We start from the raw sequence: 18,581 nt of genomic DNA, 5'->3' as shown, positions 1-18,581 counted from the left end.
GACAGTAACACAATCACAGTAGGGGACTTTAACACCCCACTTTCACCAATGGACAGATCATCCAAAATGAAAATAAATAAGGAAACACAAGCTTTAAATGATACATTAAACAAGATGGACTTAATTGATATTTATAGGACATTCCACCCAAAAACAACAGAATACACATTTTTCTCAAGTGCTCATGGAACATTCTCCAGGATAGATCATATCTTGGGTCACAAATCAAGCCTTGGTAAATTTAAGAAAATTGAAATTGTATCAAGTATCTTTTCCGACCACAATGCTATGAGACTAGACATCAATTACAGGAAAAGATCTGTAAAAAATACAAACACATGGAGGCTAAACAATACACTACTCAATAATGAAGTGATCACTGAAGAAATCAAAGAGGAAATTAAGAAATACTTAGAAACAAATGACAATGGAGACACGACGACCCAAAACCTATGGGACGCAGCAAAAGCAGTTCTAAGGGGGAAGTTTATAGCAATACAATCCCACCTTAAGAAACAGGAAACATTTCGAGTAAACAACCTGACCCTGCACCTAAAGCAATTAGAGAAAGAAGAACAAAAAACCCCCAAAGTTAGCAGAAGGAAAGAAATCATAAAGATCAGATCAGAAATAAATGAAAAAGAAATGAAGGAAACGATAGCAAAGATCAACCAAACTAAAAGCTGGTTCTTTGAGAAGATAAACAAAATTGACAAACCATTAGCCAGACTCATCAAGAAAAGAAGGGAGAAGACTCAAATCAGTAGAATTAGAAATGAAAAAGGAGAAGTAACAACTGACACTGCAGAAATACAAAAGATCATGAGAGATTACTATAAGCAACTCTATGCCAATAAAATGGACAACCTGGAAGAAATGGACAAATTCTTAGAAATGCACAACCTACCAAGACTGACTCAGGAAGAAATAGAAAATATGAATAGACCAATCACAAGCACTGAAATTGAAACTGTGATTAAAAATCTTCCATCAAACAAAAGCCCAGGACCAGATGGCTTCACAGGCGAATTCTATCAAACATTTAGAGAAGAGCTAACACCCATCCTTCTCAAACTCTTCCAAACAATATCAGAGGACGGAACACTCCCAAACTCATTCTACGAGGCCACCATCACCTTGATACCAAAACCAGGCAAGGATGTCACAAAGAAAGAAAACTACAGGCCAATATCACTGATGAACATAGATGCAAAAATCCTCAACAAAATACTAGCAAACAGAATCCAACAGCACATTAAAAGGATCATACACCATGATCAAGTGGGGTTTATTCCAGGAATGCAAGGATTCTTCAATATACGCAAATCAATCAATGTGATACACCATATTAACAAGTTGAAGGAGAAAAACCATATGATCATCTCAATAGATGCAGAGAAAGCTTTCGACAAAATTCAACACCCATTTATGATAAAAACCCTGCAGAAAGTAGGCATAGAGGGAACTTTCCTCAACATAATAAAGGCCATATATGACAAACCCACAGCCAACATTGTCCTCAATGGTGAAAAACTGAAACCATTTCCACTAAGATCAGGAACAAGACAAGGCTGCCCACTCTCACCACTCTTGTTCAACATAGTTTTGGAAGTTTTAGCCACAGCAATCAGAGAAGAAAAGGAAATAAAAGGAATCCAAATTGGAAAAGAAGAAGTAAAGCTGTCACTGTTTGCAGATGACATGATACTATACATAGAGAATCCTAAAGATGCTACCGAAAAACTACTAGAGCTAATCAATGAATTTGGTAAAGTAGCAGGATACAAAATTAATGCACAGAAATCTCTGGCATTCCTGTACACTAATGATGAAAAATCTGAAAATGAAATCAAGAAAACACTCCCATTTACCATTGCAACAAAAAGAATAAAATATCTAGGAATAAACCTACCTAAGGAGACAAAAGACCTGTATGCAGAAAATTATAAGACACTGATGAAAGAAATTAAAGCTGATATAAATAGATGGAGAGATATACCATGCTCCTGGATTGGAAGAATCAATATTGTGAAAATGACTCTACTACCCAAAGCAATCTACAGATTCAATGCAATCCCTCTCAAACTACCAATGGCATTTTTCACAGAAGTAGAACAAAAAATTTCAAAATTTGTTTGGAAAAACAAAAGACCCCGAATAGCCAAAGCAATCTTGGGAACGAAAAACGGAGCTGGAGGAATCAGGCTGCCTGACTTCAGACTATACTACAAAGCTACAGTAATTAAGACAGTGTGGTACTGGCATAAAAACAGAAAGATAGATCAGTGGATCAGGATAGAAAGCCCAGAGATAAACCCACGCACATATGGCCAACTTATCTTTGATAAAGGAGGCAGGAATGTACAGTGGAGAAAGGACAGCCTCTTCAATAAGTGGTGCTGGGAAAACTGGACAGGGACATGTGAAAGTATGAGATTAGATCATTCCCTAACACCATACACAAAAATAAGCTCAAAATGGATTAAAGACCTAAATGTAAGGCCAGAAACTATCAAACTCTTAGAGGAAAACATAGGTAGAACACTCTATGACATAAATCACAGCAAGATCCTTTTGGACCCACCTCCTAGAGAAATGGAACTAAAAACAAAGATAAACAAATGGGACCTAATGAAACTTCAAAGCTTTTGCACAGCAAAGGAAACCATAAACAAGACCAAAAGACAACCCTCAGAATGGGAGAAAATATTTGAAAATGAAGCAACTGACAAAGGATTCATCTCCAAAATTTATAAACAGCTCATGCAGCTCAATAGCAAAAAAACAAGCAACCCAATCCAAAAATGGGCAGAAGACTTAAATAGGCATTTCTCCAAAGAAGATATACAGACTGCCAACAAACACATGAAAGAATGCTCAACATCATTAATCATTAGAGAAATGCAAATCAAAACTACAATGAGATATCATCTCACAGCAGTCAGAATGGCCATCATCAAGAAATCTAGAAACAATAAATGCTGGAGAGGGTGTGGAGAAAAGGGAACACTCTTGCACTGCTGGTGGGAATGTGAATTGGTACAGCCACTATGGAGAACAGTATGGAGGTTCCTTAAAAAACTAAAAATAGAACTACCATATGACCCAGCAATCCCACTACTAGGCATATACCCTGAGAAAACCATAATTCAAAAAGAGACATGTACCAAAATGTTCATTGCAGCTCTATTCACAATAGCCCGGAGCTGGAAACAACCTAAGTGTCCATCATCGGATGAATGGATAAAGAAGATGTGGCACATATATACAATGGAATATTACTCAGCCATAAAAAGAAACGAAACTGAGCTATTTGTAATGAGGTGGATAGACCTAGAGTCTGTCATACAGAGTGAAGTAAGTCGGAAAGAGAAAGACAAATACCGTATGCTAACACATATATATGGAATTTAAAAAAAAAAAAATGTCATGAAGAACCTAGGGGTAAAACGGGAATAAAGACACAGACCTACTTGAGAATGGACTTGAGGATATGGGGAAGGGGAAGGGTAAGCTGTGACAAAGGGAAAGAGAGGCATGGACATATATACACTACCAAACGTAAGGTAGATAGATAGTGGGAAGCAGCCGCAGAGCACAGGGAGATCAGCTCGGTGCTTTGTGACCGCCTGGAGGGGTGGGATGGGGAGGGTGGGAGGGAGGGAGATGCATGAGGGAGGGGATGTGGGAACAGATGTATATGTATGACTGATTCACTTTGTTATAAAGCAGAAACTAATAAAAAAAAAACAAAACACATTACATATGGAACAGAGGTTAGCACACTATATAGCCAAATCTATCATGCCTCCTGTTTTCCATAAATAAAATTTTATTGGAACACTGACACACCTATTTGTTTACCTATTGTCTACGGCAGTTTTTACACTACAATGGCAGAGCTGAGTAGTTGTGACAGAGACCATTTATCCTGGAAAGCCAAAAATAGTTATTAAAGTACTTTACAGAAGAAGTCTGTGATACCTGATATAGAAAAGCAGCAGAAAGACAGCAGTCTTCTTACAAGAAAATATGCAAGCTGGAAGGCAATGGAATCATCTAAAATGTGCAGAAAGAAAAACTGCCTAGTGAATATTTGCTATATTATACCAGTGAAAATGTCATTCAAAATGAAGGTAAAATTGACGTTTTTAGACAAAAGCTGAGAATTTTTTTTTTTATTTAGTATTTGCACTACATGATATGTTAAAGAAAATTCTTGGCTTCCCTGGTGGCGCAGTGGTTGAGAATCCACCTGCCAATGCAGGGGACATGGGTTCGATCCCTGGTCTGGGAAGTTCCCACATACCGTGGAGCAACTAAGCCCATGTGCCGCCAACTACTGAGCCTGTGCTCTAGAGCCCGAGAGCCACAACTACCGAACCTGCGTGCTACAACTACTGAAGCCTGCGTGCCTAGAGCCCGTGCTCTGCAATGAGAAGCCACTGCAATGAGAAGCTAGTGCACCACAATGAAGAGTAACCCCTGCTCGCCGCAACTAGAGAAAGCCTGCATAGCAACGAAGACCCAATGCAGCCAAAAAAGTAAATAAATAAATGTATTGAAAAAGAAAGAGAGAAAGAAAATTCTTCAGGCTGAAGGAAAATGATACTAGATGGAAACTTGGATTTACACAAAGAAATAAAGAGTGCTGAAATAGATTTGGCACAATTGACTCAATATCCAGGAAAGGAGGGACAGCTTTGGAAAGCTCAAGACTCACCCTGTGCCCATGAGCAGCAATTTGGACCTCCTGCTGCATCCACCATGCATCCAACATACCGTACAGACAGACGAGACTCCCTTCCAGGAAAAGAAGTATAAACATGGACTAAAGCACAATTGGCAAACTACAGCCTATGAGCCAGCCATCTGTTCATGTAGAAAATCCAAAATAATTAAGAACGTTTAACTTACATATAAAATTTTAAAATTAATAAGGGAGTTTAGCAAGTTACCTGAATATAAAGCCAATATACCAAATTCAAATGTATATTTATATATCAGGAATAAGTATTAGAATATGAAATCAAATAATGATACATACAACAATATAAAAAATCAGTTTTTTAACACTTAACAGTAGATACACAAGACCTTCACACAGAATGCTAAAACACATTACTTAGGAAATTAAAGAAGGCCTAAACAATTCATGGCTTTGGAAAACTCAATATTATAAATACCTAATTAATTAATTTTCCTCACAGTGACCTATAGAATTGATGCACCCCCAATCTTAGAATTTTTATTTATATTAATTAAAAAGCTCATTCTAAAATAGAAATGAAAAAATTCTAAAAATAGCCAAGACTCTCTTGGAAATGAACAAGATAGGATGACTTTCTTTATAGGATAACAAGGTTTATTATAAAACTAATTAAGACATAATGGGCTTATTATTCTGTTCAGAAAAGAGAATCCAGAAATAGACCCATACTTATGCACACATGATTTATGACAATAGTAAGATAACCATCCATCCTAGTTTGCCTGACCCTGAGGCTGTTCCCAGGATATAGAACTTTCAGAGCTAAAACAAGGAAAATTAGTATAAGTTGGTTACCACAGACAAAGGTGGCACTTCAGAGCAGTGAGGAAAGGATGGCCTTTTCAATAAATTATAGTGGGGCAACTGGATAATCATATAAAATAAAAGAGACTTAACCCTTACCTCACACTATATACAAAAATATATTTCAGATGGATTATAAATCTAAACTGAAGGGCAAAATAACACTTCTTAAAGATTACTTAAAATATCTTCAAAACCTAGGAATATGGAAAGATTTCTTTAAAAGGACCCAAAAAGCCCTGTCATGAAGAAAAACAAGGATAAAATGGATAACATAAAATGAAAAACTTCTGATCCTCAACAACACCATTCAGGATGAAAAAGCTATGGAGTGGAAGATATTTGCAACTCATAAGTGAATATATAAAGAACTACAAATTTAAAAAAAAAGACAATCCACAGAAAAATGAGGAAAAGAGAAGCAGGAACTTCAAAAGACAACAAATTTCTAAGAAACATACAAAAAAGATACTGATCTTCATTAATCATCAGAAAATGTAAATAAAACCACAGTGGTACACCATTAAATGCTCATAAAATGAATCAATTTAAAAAGATTGACAATATCAAATACTGATGAGGATATAGAATATAAAGTCTCATACTTACGGGAGTATGGATTGATAAAACCATTTTGGAAAACCAGCAGTATCTTCAAAAACTGAACCTATGAGTCCTCTATTACCCAGTAACTCACTGCTAGGAATAGATTCTACAGAAATGTGTTCACAAAACACATTTTAAAAGGTTTAATGTAATATAAATCATAATGACCTAAAACTTGTACTAATCAAAGTGTTTATGAAGAATAGATAAATTGTGGTATATCGTATGTTAAATACCTATACAGCAGTGAAAATGAATGAACTCCAGATATACATTACAACATGGATGAATTCCACAAGCATAATTTAAGGAAAAAAACCACGAATATAAAGCAGGCAGTCTGTGGATGTAAGAAGTATGGATGTTACCTTTGGAGAAGGGGAGGGGGAAGTGATCACAAAGAATCACGAATGGGGACTTCTGTGGTATAATTCACGTTCTTTGTCTTACCTAGTTGTTCATTTATCAGTTGTGTTCCCTATATGATAACATATCAAACTGCATACTTATAATTTTGTACTTTTCTGTATGTCTTTTATACTTCAAAAAAACATTGAAAAATTTCATTATAACTGGCATTTTTTTGAGACTGGCCTAGCAGAGTGTAAAACTAAAGGCCAGAAAGCAGTTAAGAAGCTACTCTGAGAGCCCCAAGGATGGATGATGGACTTAAGAGAGTTGAAGAAAACTGGAGAGGATGAGAATGAACTGTTTGCATACATCTAAATCGAGTAACTATTTTAAATTTTAAATTAAATTAAAAAGTCAGTTCCTCAGGTACACTAACCACATTTTACATGGTCAGTGGCCTCATTTAAGTGGTCATTGGCTACCATAACGAACAGTACAACCCTAAAAAATAGTGATGAACCATACTGGTGGTAAATTACATCTTATAATTTTATGCTTCCTTCCCATCCTAACTAACCATCATCTGGATACCCTTATAAAAAATTAAATACATGTCTATTCTCTATGAAATAAATGAAAATGTTTAAGAAAAACCTTCTGGGTATCCATCTTCCTGGAAATTTCAGGCTCAGTTCTGACTTCTGAAAGGGGAACTTGTAACAATATTAAAGACTTCCCCATTATTAAGGCAACAGAGCAATAGACTTATTTTAATGCTGCTCCTGTTGACCACTTATTAACCAGTCTGTCCATGGCTATAAGAAAGGAAACAACTCATAATGTTTACTTGCCCTTTTAGAACATCTTGTCTTCTTTTTAAGTTTATTTTTACTCCTCGGGTTTTGGGTTATAGTCTGTCCTCTACTTCCTAGCACTGACCCTAGTTTCTTTAAACAGACAATAATAGAAGTGAATATTTTTCAGGATGTCTGCCTTGTGGTATGTGACCTTGCTACCTCACAATATTCCAGTAGAGCGCACTGCGGCCATTCAGTTTCTACAGGATCACCTATACTTGGCTAATTCCCAGGCACATGTTTATAAATACTATTCATGCTGTAATTTTGACAGCTTATATTTCCTGAGAACTTCATCATTTTCAGGGGTGAAGGACAGGTTTGACCTTAATTTGGTTCTGTCTGGAGCAGTTTGTTCTTAAATATGGTCCAGAGTTAATGAGGAAAATATTAAAATCTAGGTTCAAAACATGAAAAGTAATTTGCTGTTGTAATTGATGGTACACTCCTGTATGTCTCTGCTGAATAGTTTCTTCCCTTGTATAATTTCTACCCTCTCAGCTTTCAGTAATAATAGAAGCAACTGCACAATCAAACCAGCCAATGGTCAGAAACAAGTTTATTACTTTCTTCACCCATGGCTAAGATGAACACAAAAGAAAAGTAATAATAATGGTAATAACACAAAACTGTCCTCTCAATCTCTACTGCCCTCCCCTGAATCCCGACAAAATAGTATTAGGGAAAAATTCCAAGCTAAACTAAGAATCTTGTTTTGGGAACTGACTGCCCAGAATATTCTATTGTGTCTTCAGCCAGGACACTGGCTGCTGATATAAACAGGTCAGCAATTGTCTGGAACAGTTTTTGAATATTCCACTATCCCTTGTTGGAACATCATGGGTAGACATTTATAAGTATGCAAAGGGCTGAGTTTGTGTTAAATACTAGAGACAAAATAATAGATTGGCTGCCATCTGGCAAATAAATTCTCTTCCCAGATCTACTATTGACTCAGAATAAGTTCCTTAAACAATCCACATCTCTATTTTCTAGGCAACGCAGTGTCAGTTAACAACACCTAGTACCCTGGAGGCGTGGTTTTGAAGAAGAACAGTAAGAGTAATAGTATTTTTTATAAAGAGGATCTTCATTTAAAAAAAAAAGTATGATTACATTGTCAAGACTTCAGTGATAACCCCAAGCCTCACATTATTCAATTATTTTACTCTCTCCATAGAAATTTAAGAGAGCTGCTAAAAGGAGCCACATGACTATTCTCCTCTGATACACCATTTCTAAGTGGAGAGGTGGTTTTAATTTTCATACTTTAAATAAATTGATTGACGTAATTTTTTGCCATTTCAGTTTCCAACAAAAAGGTATGTTTAACACAGTCTTCGTTAAAGTGTCAAGTACGTGAAGACAGCCTATTGTTAATTTTGTATATTTGGGAATATGACTGTCTGCAAATCGATTGAATTCCCTCTAAAATGATGCCTTCACCTTTGCATCCCAATGTCTACCGTATCATCTGACATTTAGTAGGCACTAAATAGATGCACAGGAAACTGAACACGAGGTCGTGTTAGGCAGGATCATTTTCTGAGAGCTGAGAATTATGAATCTTGAAGAAGTTGAGAGACCTAATTGGTCAAGAAGTGTCTGGATGGTATGTCAAGGAGAAAGCATGCATGAGGATAAGTGGATGGAAGTACTTCATGCTTTGGGGGATGTGCACCCTACCAAGACCCTGGGCATAACTGGGCCAAGAATTGACATCCCACCCAAGGTGAACAAATTAGACTTCCTTCCTAGAAATTTGGAATTAGGACTTATAGATAATAGTAATACTATACTAATGTATATCTATTATATTATACTGTATTATATTGTATCCTATTAGAATTTATAAGGCTATATATAGCACTTCAAATGACAGAGTAAGATAATGTGAAAAAATTTCCATTTGGGTAGAGTAGGCACCAGATTTTTTATTAAATGGGGAAAAAGTATTTGGCTCAGTCGTACCTTAATCTGTTTAATTACAAGGCAGAGTCAAAATCCATAGGGAAAGAGTAGTAATTTTTTAGCAATTTTAGTTATCTTTAAACTCGTGTGGCTTCTGTTTGGCATTTATTTGATTCTTGGACTCCTTGACTTTTAGAATCATGCATTGTTGTAGCCCCTATTTAATTTGCTTAGATGTTCTGCCCATGAATTTTCTGAGTAGGTACAACTACTTTCTTTAGTAAGTGTAACCTGGTCTTCCACATAGAAAGAGACAATGTGGAGTAGGCTGGGCCTGAGGCCAGTTTTACATCTTCCCTGTGCTTGAGGATGGAATGACAATTTCTTAGGGACTAGCTGAACTGCTGAGAAGAAAGAAAAAGGGAGTGGGGAGAGGAAAAGGAAATAAGGAAGGAACAAGAGATTGGGGTGGCAGGCTTGAGAATTGCTGCAGGATTTTTATGATTTTACTTCATACCTTAAGGTGCAGTTTTATGCAAAATATTATTTAATAGTTTTAATGATAATTGAGAATTGATCTAATGATATACATAATTATTGGTTGATATAAATATCTTGTATTATGCATGTGGTAGGAACCTAAATCGACCAACTTGAAAACTTGAACAATTAGTCTTTCTTTAAGCAGCTGCCACTGCTGAGGGCACTGCTGCAGCTACAACCTCAAAGGGCTGTTGTGACGCAGGGCTGTGGGCAGTATAGTCCTGTCTCCAAGGACAGATGCTAAGAAGAGAAGCTAGAATCCAGGATCCGAGAAGGATAGGCTTGCAAAGGGAGTGACGCCCTCCTTTGCTGTTCTCTCTTTCCTACCTATTCCCAATCTCTGGCCTTCCCTATCTTGCAGTGGTGGATCTAACACACTGTCACTTAAGTCAAGATACCTTTTATTAAAAATCCCCATGGTTTTGGTCTTCCTAAGAACTCACAATTCTGAAACTAGGGAGACAAGAGGCAAAAGCAGGATTGTCTAGTTTTATCACTGTTTTTAACTGTCAATTTTAGGACACTGCTAGAACCCAAAGCAAAATGTTCATGGAAATCCATCAGTGGATTTAAGCATATGCTAGTTTTAATTCTTATTTACACTGGCCTGTGATTATTTATCTGGAAAAAATGAAATGCTCCAGTTGTCAAGATCAAGAAAGAATTTTTCAAAACCAAAGAAAAAAATAAACGTGAGGCAAAGATCTTTTCAGAATTGTCTGTGCTGACTGTGTAAATGATAGTCCAGAAGTAAAAAGGAGCCCTGAAAAATCACAGATTAGGGAAAGTTAAGGATTACTCAATAACTATATTTAATTTACTACCATTTGTGATATATAATTAGGTTTTCTGCAAATATATTTACAATATCGCTGGAGGAATACACAATAAAACTGTTAGCATTAATGTTTCCAGGAAGAGCACTGGGCAGGGGGGTGGGTAGAGATAGAAGGAAGACTTGTTTTTTACAGTATTTTTTGGTATTTTTTTGAATTTTGTATCATGTAATTGTATTTTTTCAATTTTTTCTAAAGAAATAGCCATTTATCTAACCAGACAATAAGTGTAAATACATTCTGATCACTGGTAAAGTGTTTTTAATCAATAGTGCCTCTCCATTCTATGACTTTTTGGTTAGACCTTTTAAAAACATCAATGTTTAGGGAGGTCTTAAGTGTGTTTACAATAGAGGTAATTCTGTTCTATTAGCCTTATGCTAAGGGAAGACATAATAAAGTAGTTACTATAATAGCCTTGGCATGAATTGGCAAAACAATGGTATCAGGCTGAATTGGAAGTGGCAACAGAAAAAAGGAAATAAATGAGGAAAATGAGTATTGAGGTCAGTTTTAAAATCAGCTGGCCCTCGAAACTGAATTCTGACATCCTTAAAGGCATCGTCATTCTCTTGTGGCCTGAAAGGGTACATTATCTTTAGAGGTTTGAATCTCACGGAGTCACAGATACTCTTAAAGAAAAGCCCCAATTGTGTGAAGAATACCCTACTAATATAACTTGCTAATGAGAATTTTCTCTCTCCTGCTGCCCTGTACAAAACTTATTTTTAAGACTGGAAAATTTCAAAGATACAAAAAGATAAGATGTATGATGAATCTCCATATACCTGTCACTCACTTTCCCTCCACCTTGGGATTATTTTGAATCAATCCCAGGTATCGTTTCATCCTTAAATATATCCATTTGTACCACTAAATCCTAAGAATTCTTTTTAAAATAAACTTAACCAGAATAAAATGGTCACACCTAAAAAATTAACAATAGTTTCTTAACATCATGAAATTTCAGTCAGCATCCAGATTTCCGGAATTGTCTTAGAATGTTTTGTTTTTTACATCACTTAGAACAATTTCTGTTAGAATGTTTTAATCAGAATCTAAATATGGTCCATACATTTCAATTGACTTAGATGTGCCTCCTCAGACTTTTTAAGTCTATGGGTTTCCCTCTCATCTCTTCCTCTTATTTTCCTTGCAAATTTTGTTGTTTTCATTGTTGACTAAACCAACAGCTTTGTTCTATAATTTCCCATAGAGAATATCCTTCTAGGGGCTACAGTCAAATTACCATTTTAAAGGCACTTAGAATAGTTACTTACTGTATGGTTATGCCTCTAACTTCATACAGAGTTAAGTTCATGTGTCTTTTTTTTAATTTCTATTTTTAGGAATTGTTTTTAAATTTAATTTTTTATTTTATAATTATGTAAAGTATATACATGATTTCAAAATCAAAACTACAAAATAAGGTATACACAAAGAAGATCAACTTCTATCCCTTTCCCCTTCCTACTACTTCCCCCATTAGTAACCATTTTGTTTAACTTCATAGTTTATCCTTGTTGATTTTTAAAGCTGTATATATATTTGTATCCATTCCTTAGATAAATGATAGCACACTGTACCTGATTTTATTCACCTAATTTTTTTTTAAGGTACCTATATCCTGGAGATCACTCTATAGTGGTAGGGAGAACTAGTCCTGTCTCTCTTTTAGACCTAGAATCATCCCATTTTGTGGATGGACAATGGCTCATTAGTCCTCACGGGTGGACACTGAGTCGCTTGCCCGCTGCCCTGTTGTGAAGTGTTAACCTGCTCATGGTCATGCGCACTGCGGAGGGTGTCGGGTTCCACTGTCTTTCCATGAAGACCAGAGGGCTGGCAGGGCTTCTGACTGCTGTCATGCCTTCTCAGCTGGCCTCTATTTCTCAGCTTTCTCCTTCCTCTGTGGAAGGCTTTCTCTTCCTCTCTGTTCTCCTACCCTCTCTTGTTCTGTATCGTCCTCACTTCACTCTGGGGCGGGGGGGGGGAACCATTCTCTGCAATATCTTCAAGGACCTTATGTCTCCTTTCTCTCTTGGTAGAAGGTTGAAGGAGCTCTTTATGTTCCTTCAGAAACCTTATTATTTTGATTAAATGAGTGGGCATTCAGGCAGTGACACCGTGGAGAAAACCTCCTCACAAAATAAAACCCTTGGTTCCAACACTTCCTGGTTTCTGAGAACATAAATCACTAAGCATTCTCATTTCAAACTTTTCTAGCCACAGCCCTCCAATAAGTACCAAAGGCACCACCACGCCTCAAAGGTGCCGCTATGGAAAGGATGGGAGGCATTTGCCTCTTGTGGGTCCTCCTCTGAAATTCACTTACAACCAGAAGGATTTCTACAACAATCCACTAACAATTAAATGTGATTGTGTTTACAGAGAGATTGGCCTTGCTGAGAGCTAGAGCAGGGCTCTGAGCACTGGCATTGAAGGGCAGGGTTAAGAAAACAAATGAAGGACTAAGAACCAGTAAAGGGTTAGGGTGGGAGGGAGGCTACACAAGACAAGTCATGACTACTGCAGAGTCTCTCCCTGTTAACCTTGACCTCCCTGATCCCCCAAACGCACATTCTAGGCAGACCTGGACCTGCTTCCTCATTCATTCATTCACTCATGCATGCATCCCCTCCTTCTTTACATGACTATTAGCACACCCTGCACATTGTTCTATCATTGGTTTTTTAACTCAGATGTTTTAAATATTAAAATGAAAAATGCTTTCTTATTTTTTATAGCTGCCTAGTATTCTATTGTAAGCATATATCATAATTTATTTAACTAGACCTCTATTCATTAACATTTAGGTTATTTTCAATAGTCTGCTAGCACAAACAATGACGATACCTTGAACAGGCACCATTTTGCCTGTCAAAAGTGTACCTGCCACATAAATTCCTAAAATTGGAACTACGGGCTCAAAGGGCATATGCATTTGTCATTGTGATAGGTACTAGTCAACGACCCTCTATGAAAGCTAGAAAATTTACCCTCCCAACCACTGTATGGCAGGGCCTGTTTCCCCCAGGCTTGCCAGCATCATGTGGTATCTAACTTTTTTATTCTATCCTATCTGATAGCTTGTAAAATGGTGTCTTGGTGTAATTTCCATTTTCATTTCTCTTAATGTGAGTGAGGTTAAGCATCTGTTCATGTGCTTGGTGTCTTATGTATTATGGAATGTTTTGTTCACATTTTTTGCCCATTTTTCTATTGGGTTCTTTATAAACTGGTTGGAACTCTTCTATTAGGGACACAGTCCTTTGTGATTTGAGTTGTAATCATTTTCCCCACATTAAGCTTTTCATCCATATTTTTATCTTACTTATGGTGTTTTTGTCATGTTGATTTTTTTAAATGCAGCAAAATGTAACAATATTTTTCTATGGCTTGTAGATTTTGTGTCTCGGTTAAGAAGAGCTGGTGAAGAAGAAAATTGACTGTGCCTTGAAAATGTTCAGTAAGTCTTGAGGAAAAGAAATATTTAAAAGACTAAGAAACACTGGCAGATTATGGGGAGTTCAGAAAGTCCCACCTTCAAAGTGTTGCCATCATAAAAGTCTAGAGGAAGGGCCATGCCTTTTCTTGTGCCAGTTTTGGGCAGGGATAGAAACTGTCAAGTAACTGAAGAGAAGACTAGGGTTTTTTTCCAGTTGATCTATAACACACGTAGAGTAAATTGGATAAAGTGCACCAGCCTTAAGTATACAGTTCAATAAATTCTCACACACTTATATTTCCTGTGTAACTACCACCCAGATCAAGATACCATGAATGCCAAGTTCTCGATCACCTGGCTAATGGAGGAAGAAGAGATGCTTCGATCTGAGGGTTAGAGAAATGTGTCCTTAGCACAACAGAGTGGGAGGAGGAAACAGAACGAAGGTCGATGGACAAGAGTCAAACAAGTATACATGGGAGTAGCCTACCTCAGTCTGATCTCAGGGCCTAAGGGTCCTCCCTGAATTCTCATTGAGTTAGAATTTATTCACCTGGAAGAAAAGAAAAGGCTATTGTGCATCCCAAAAGCAGGAGAGGGTGACTGAGATGTCATCTCAGGCCCACGTCTTAGTGAACAAAATAAAGGTAATTCAACGGAAGCAGATTGAAATGTGGCTTCCATGTTAGAGAGGATGAGGGTTGAAGATAAACATTCAGGAGAACTGACTTATGGTATTGACCCAGCATTTGCTCCTTTCTGCTTTGACTTTGTCATCCTCGACTCTGCTCAGGTGGTCCAACCAAAATCTCCAGGGGGATGAAGGAAGGGCAAGGTAGCAACCAAAACAGGCCAAAGTGAAGGCAAGGCACAGACCAAGCCCTCATTCACCTCCCACTTTCGACTGCTATTCTTCCCATACAATGACAAGCAAAATTCTTCTCCAGTCCACCCTACACTTAATACACATTCAACTCCCTAGAGGCAACTGTGAAGGGGGAAACTCCCTCATCCTGAAGTTTCCTTCCATATGTGCCAGTCCTGGCCTCTCTCCATTCTACCATGGAATTCATTTAAAGAATGGCTTAATCTGAGTGGGAAATTTGAGAAAGATAAACGTGCATGCCTGGCTCAGTTCCTTCCTTTCTTTCTCCTGGGGTTGGAGCTTCAGTGGGAATGGCTTTCCCCTGCTGCTCTTCCAGGTGTGGGCTCTTCCTGCAATGTGGGAAGGGCTGCCCTGGTCCAGAACTTTTATAATTGATGGAAAAAGTTCCTCTTCCTGGAGTGCATTAAACAAGGCTTTCAGCTCTCAGAACAAGCCATCTACTTCAAGTTGGCCTTTACTATTAATAAGTAACCTTTGAATCTCCCACCAGCCTTACTCCTTGCCTTATTCCCCAATTCATTCAGAAACTGGATGGGAAAGAGGGGTTCCACTGATTGGTAGTCCAACATCACCTTCTTTTGACTGCAATTAGTTCCAAAAAATATACCTACACTTCTGTTTCCTGATGTGTCAGTTTTCCGAGTAGCTGTTGATCTTATTTCATAAATAATGAGGGATCTAGCTCATAACTTAGCTCCTTTCCTTCCAAGAACTTGTTAACCTTTTTTTTATGTAAACTCTACTACTGGGGATTTTTGTAACTTTAAAGAACTGTGTCTTCTGTTCCTTAATCCATCTACTTCAGATCGTACTGCTCAACTCTCCAATTTATAAAATGAGGAATTAACTCCCTCCATTTTGTTCCAACTCTCCTCCTCTACCACCTTCCAGCTTACCAGCTCTACCTTTAATTTTTACACTTTTAAAATTTATAATATTTTTATTTTATGTAATTTACATACATGTGCATACATGCAATTATTATAATTAAATGTACTAAGATTTGTCTAAAGGCTGAAACTTGAAAACTGAAAAATGGAAAACTTGAATATATAAAATATTATCGTAAAGGAAATGCTGTTCTCAGCAGAACAGAGGGCGTCTTCGGACCCACAACAAGTGAAAAGTAATCCTATGCCGATAAGCTGTGCTGCTTGAAGGAACCTTTTCCAATGTCAAGGTCAAATGGCTATTCTTTTCTTACATTCCATCAGTTGCTCAATATCATGCCACATTTTTTGTTGACTTTATTTTTAGACAGTGAGTTTTATACAGATGATTGTTTTATCCCATTATATTAGTCCGTTTGGGCTTCCATAACAAAACACCACAGACTGAGAGGCTTAAACAATAGACACTGATTTTCTCACGGTTCTGGAGGCTGGAAATCCAAGATCAAGGTGTCAGCAGGGTTGACTTCTGGTAAGATCTTTCTTCCTAGCTTGTAGACAGCCACCTTCTCACTGTGTCCTCACATGGCCTTTCCTCTGTGCATAGGTGGAGAGAGAAAGACCGCTGATGAGATCTTGCTCTTCTTAGGAGGACACCAGTCCTATAGGACTAGGGCCCCATCTTTAGGACCTCATTTAACCTTAATTACCTTCTTAAAGACTCCATTTCCAAATGCAATCACATTGGGGGTTAGGGTTTCAATATATGAATTTTGGAAGGACACATATTCAGCTCATGACACCCATGTTTATTCAAAATCTATTTAGTAAATACTACAATAAGTACTCCCCTATGTCTATAAACAGAGAAAAGTATCCTTTACCAAGTGTCTAGACACTCACCTGAGGATGCTCTAAAACTAAAACATGGGCTTAACTGCTCTAGAAAATATGCATAAAATTATAACATTCCAAATTACGCTTGTCCTCAGAGAAAGCCCAAATTCTTATCTAAGGCCTAGAGCTGCCTAGTAGATGACCTAGGATGAGGTAATTGTTCCTAAAGACACTGAGGACTATGCTCTTGCCCCAGCTTCCTCCCTCCATCACTCCCACGTCCTAGCAAAAGTGAGTGATAGATACTCTGACCTACATCAAGGAATAAAGAGGTGATGGCTCAGATGAGCACCATAAAGTGAAAGGCATCTTCAATACCCATTTGTCCAGAGTTCCTCATTTCACAGTTGAGAAAACTAAAACTCAGAAAATTTGGATGATGTTGTAAGTCCAAATTATACAGCAAGGTATACTTTAGAGCCCAAGACTTCCGGCATTTCATTCTGTGTCCTGTCCATGAAACCATGATGCTTTTCAATTCCCCTCAAGGGGCTGACGGACTCTAGAATTCAAGGAAGATGCCTGATTGTTCTGGATAAATATCTATTCAACCCTGAGTAAGAACTGTAAATTGTGTCTCTATTCCCAAATTTGATATCTAATTACTGTCAGGAGCTGAACTGGAGAAAGCTGAGCTGCCAGGTGTTAAGGCGGTCAATTAAGACAACAAGCCAAACAGAGAGTAACAATTAAGCCTTTATTCACTTACCGCAATGGTATAATCAAAAGGCAAAACAGGAAAAAGCACTGGCTCCCAGTGTTCCATTTTCCCTCCCAAGAGCAGCTCCAGGCAAGGGTCAGATGTATTAGCACAGATTGGGGGATTGTCTCCCTGCCAGGGAAGCCCTGGGATGGGAATGGGGGTGGGGACAGGGCAAGGAGTGGAAAAGTACTGTGTCAGAGTGTAGAGAAGCAACTGGAAGGCCCCTTGATAAGGAGGCCTCTGAACGGGGGTATTTGGACTAGGAATGCAGTTGTATGTGAGCCTGGCCGCCCTGTGGGGAAGTGAGTCTGACTATAACTAACCCCAGACTGTGCACCAAGTGTGGCCGAGCGCAGCTTTCCCACAAAAACCTGCCAGTTAAAGCCTTTACAATTGCCTATGGTCGGGCTTGAGAGATCACACATGGGATTTTGGCCTGCAGCCAGACTCCTCAATTACATATGGTAACAGCACCTTTGCATATCCCTAGAACTGTTTACAAATAGTCTATAATTCTCTAGACATGACTTCTGCTTAAGGCATATTTTGATTATTACAGTCAACCCTAGTCAGAATAAAGCTAGTTATCACCAAATTTTCTCCAGGGTGAAGACACCAAAGATGCTATCACTGGACATTATGATGCATTATTATGAGTGCTTTTCTGTGTTCAAATCCAGCGCTGGGCAAATTGCAAGAACTCACTCCATAAATAAAGGCTTATTTTTCTTCTTTTGTTTTGGTTATGTAAAGATTCAAATATAAATTAAAGGTCCATTATGGGGTGGGTTTCTTTTGCCTGCATATATGACTTTTAAATTTACTTCCTAATCTTGTTACCCTGTTCATTGTATATGGTTTTAATTGTAATCTCCTCAAATCTTTCTTGGTAGAAGTAATTTTGGTAGAAATAATCTTGGTAGAAATAAAGAAGATAATTTTGATAAAGATACTAAAGCTATGTCAAGAGGTATGTATTGAGTAAAAAGTTGTGGCTGCTCCCTGATGAGATTTCATCCTTAAAAAAAAAATGATATTCCTGATAGTATATATGGACCCCCTTTCCTCTTCCTGCCAC

Source organism: Hyperoodon ampullatus, assembly GCF_949752795.1.
Source record: "Hyperoodon ampullatus genome assembly, chromosome: 1".
In the NCBI taxonomy this organism is placed as follows: domain Eukaryota; kingdom Metazoa; phylum Chordata; class Mammalia; order Artiodactyla; family Ziphiidae; genus Hyperoodon; species Hyperoodon ampullatus.
This window is presented reverse-complemented; position numbering follows the sequence as displayed.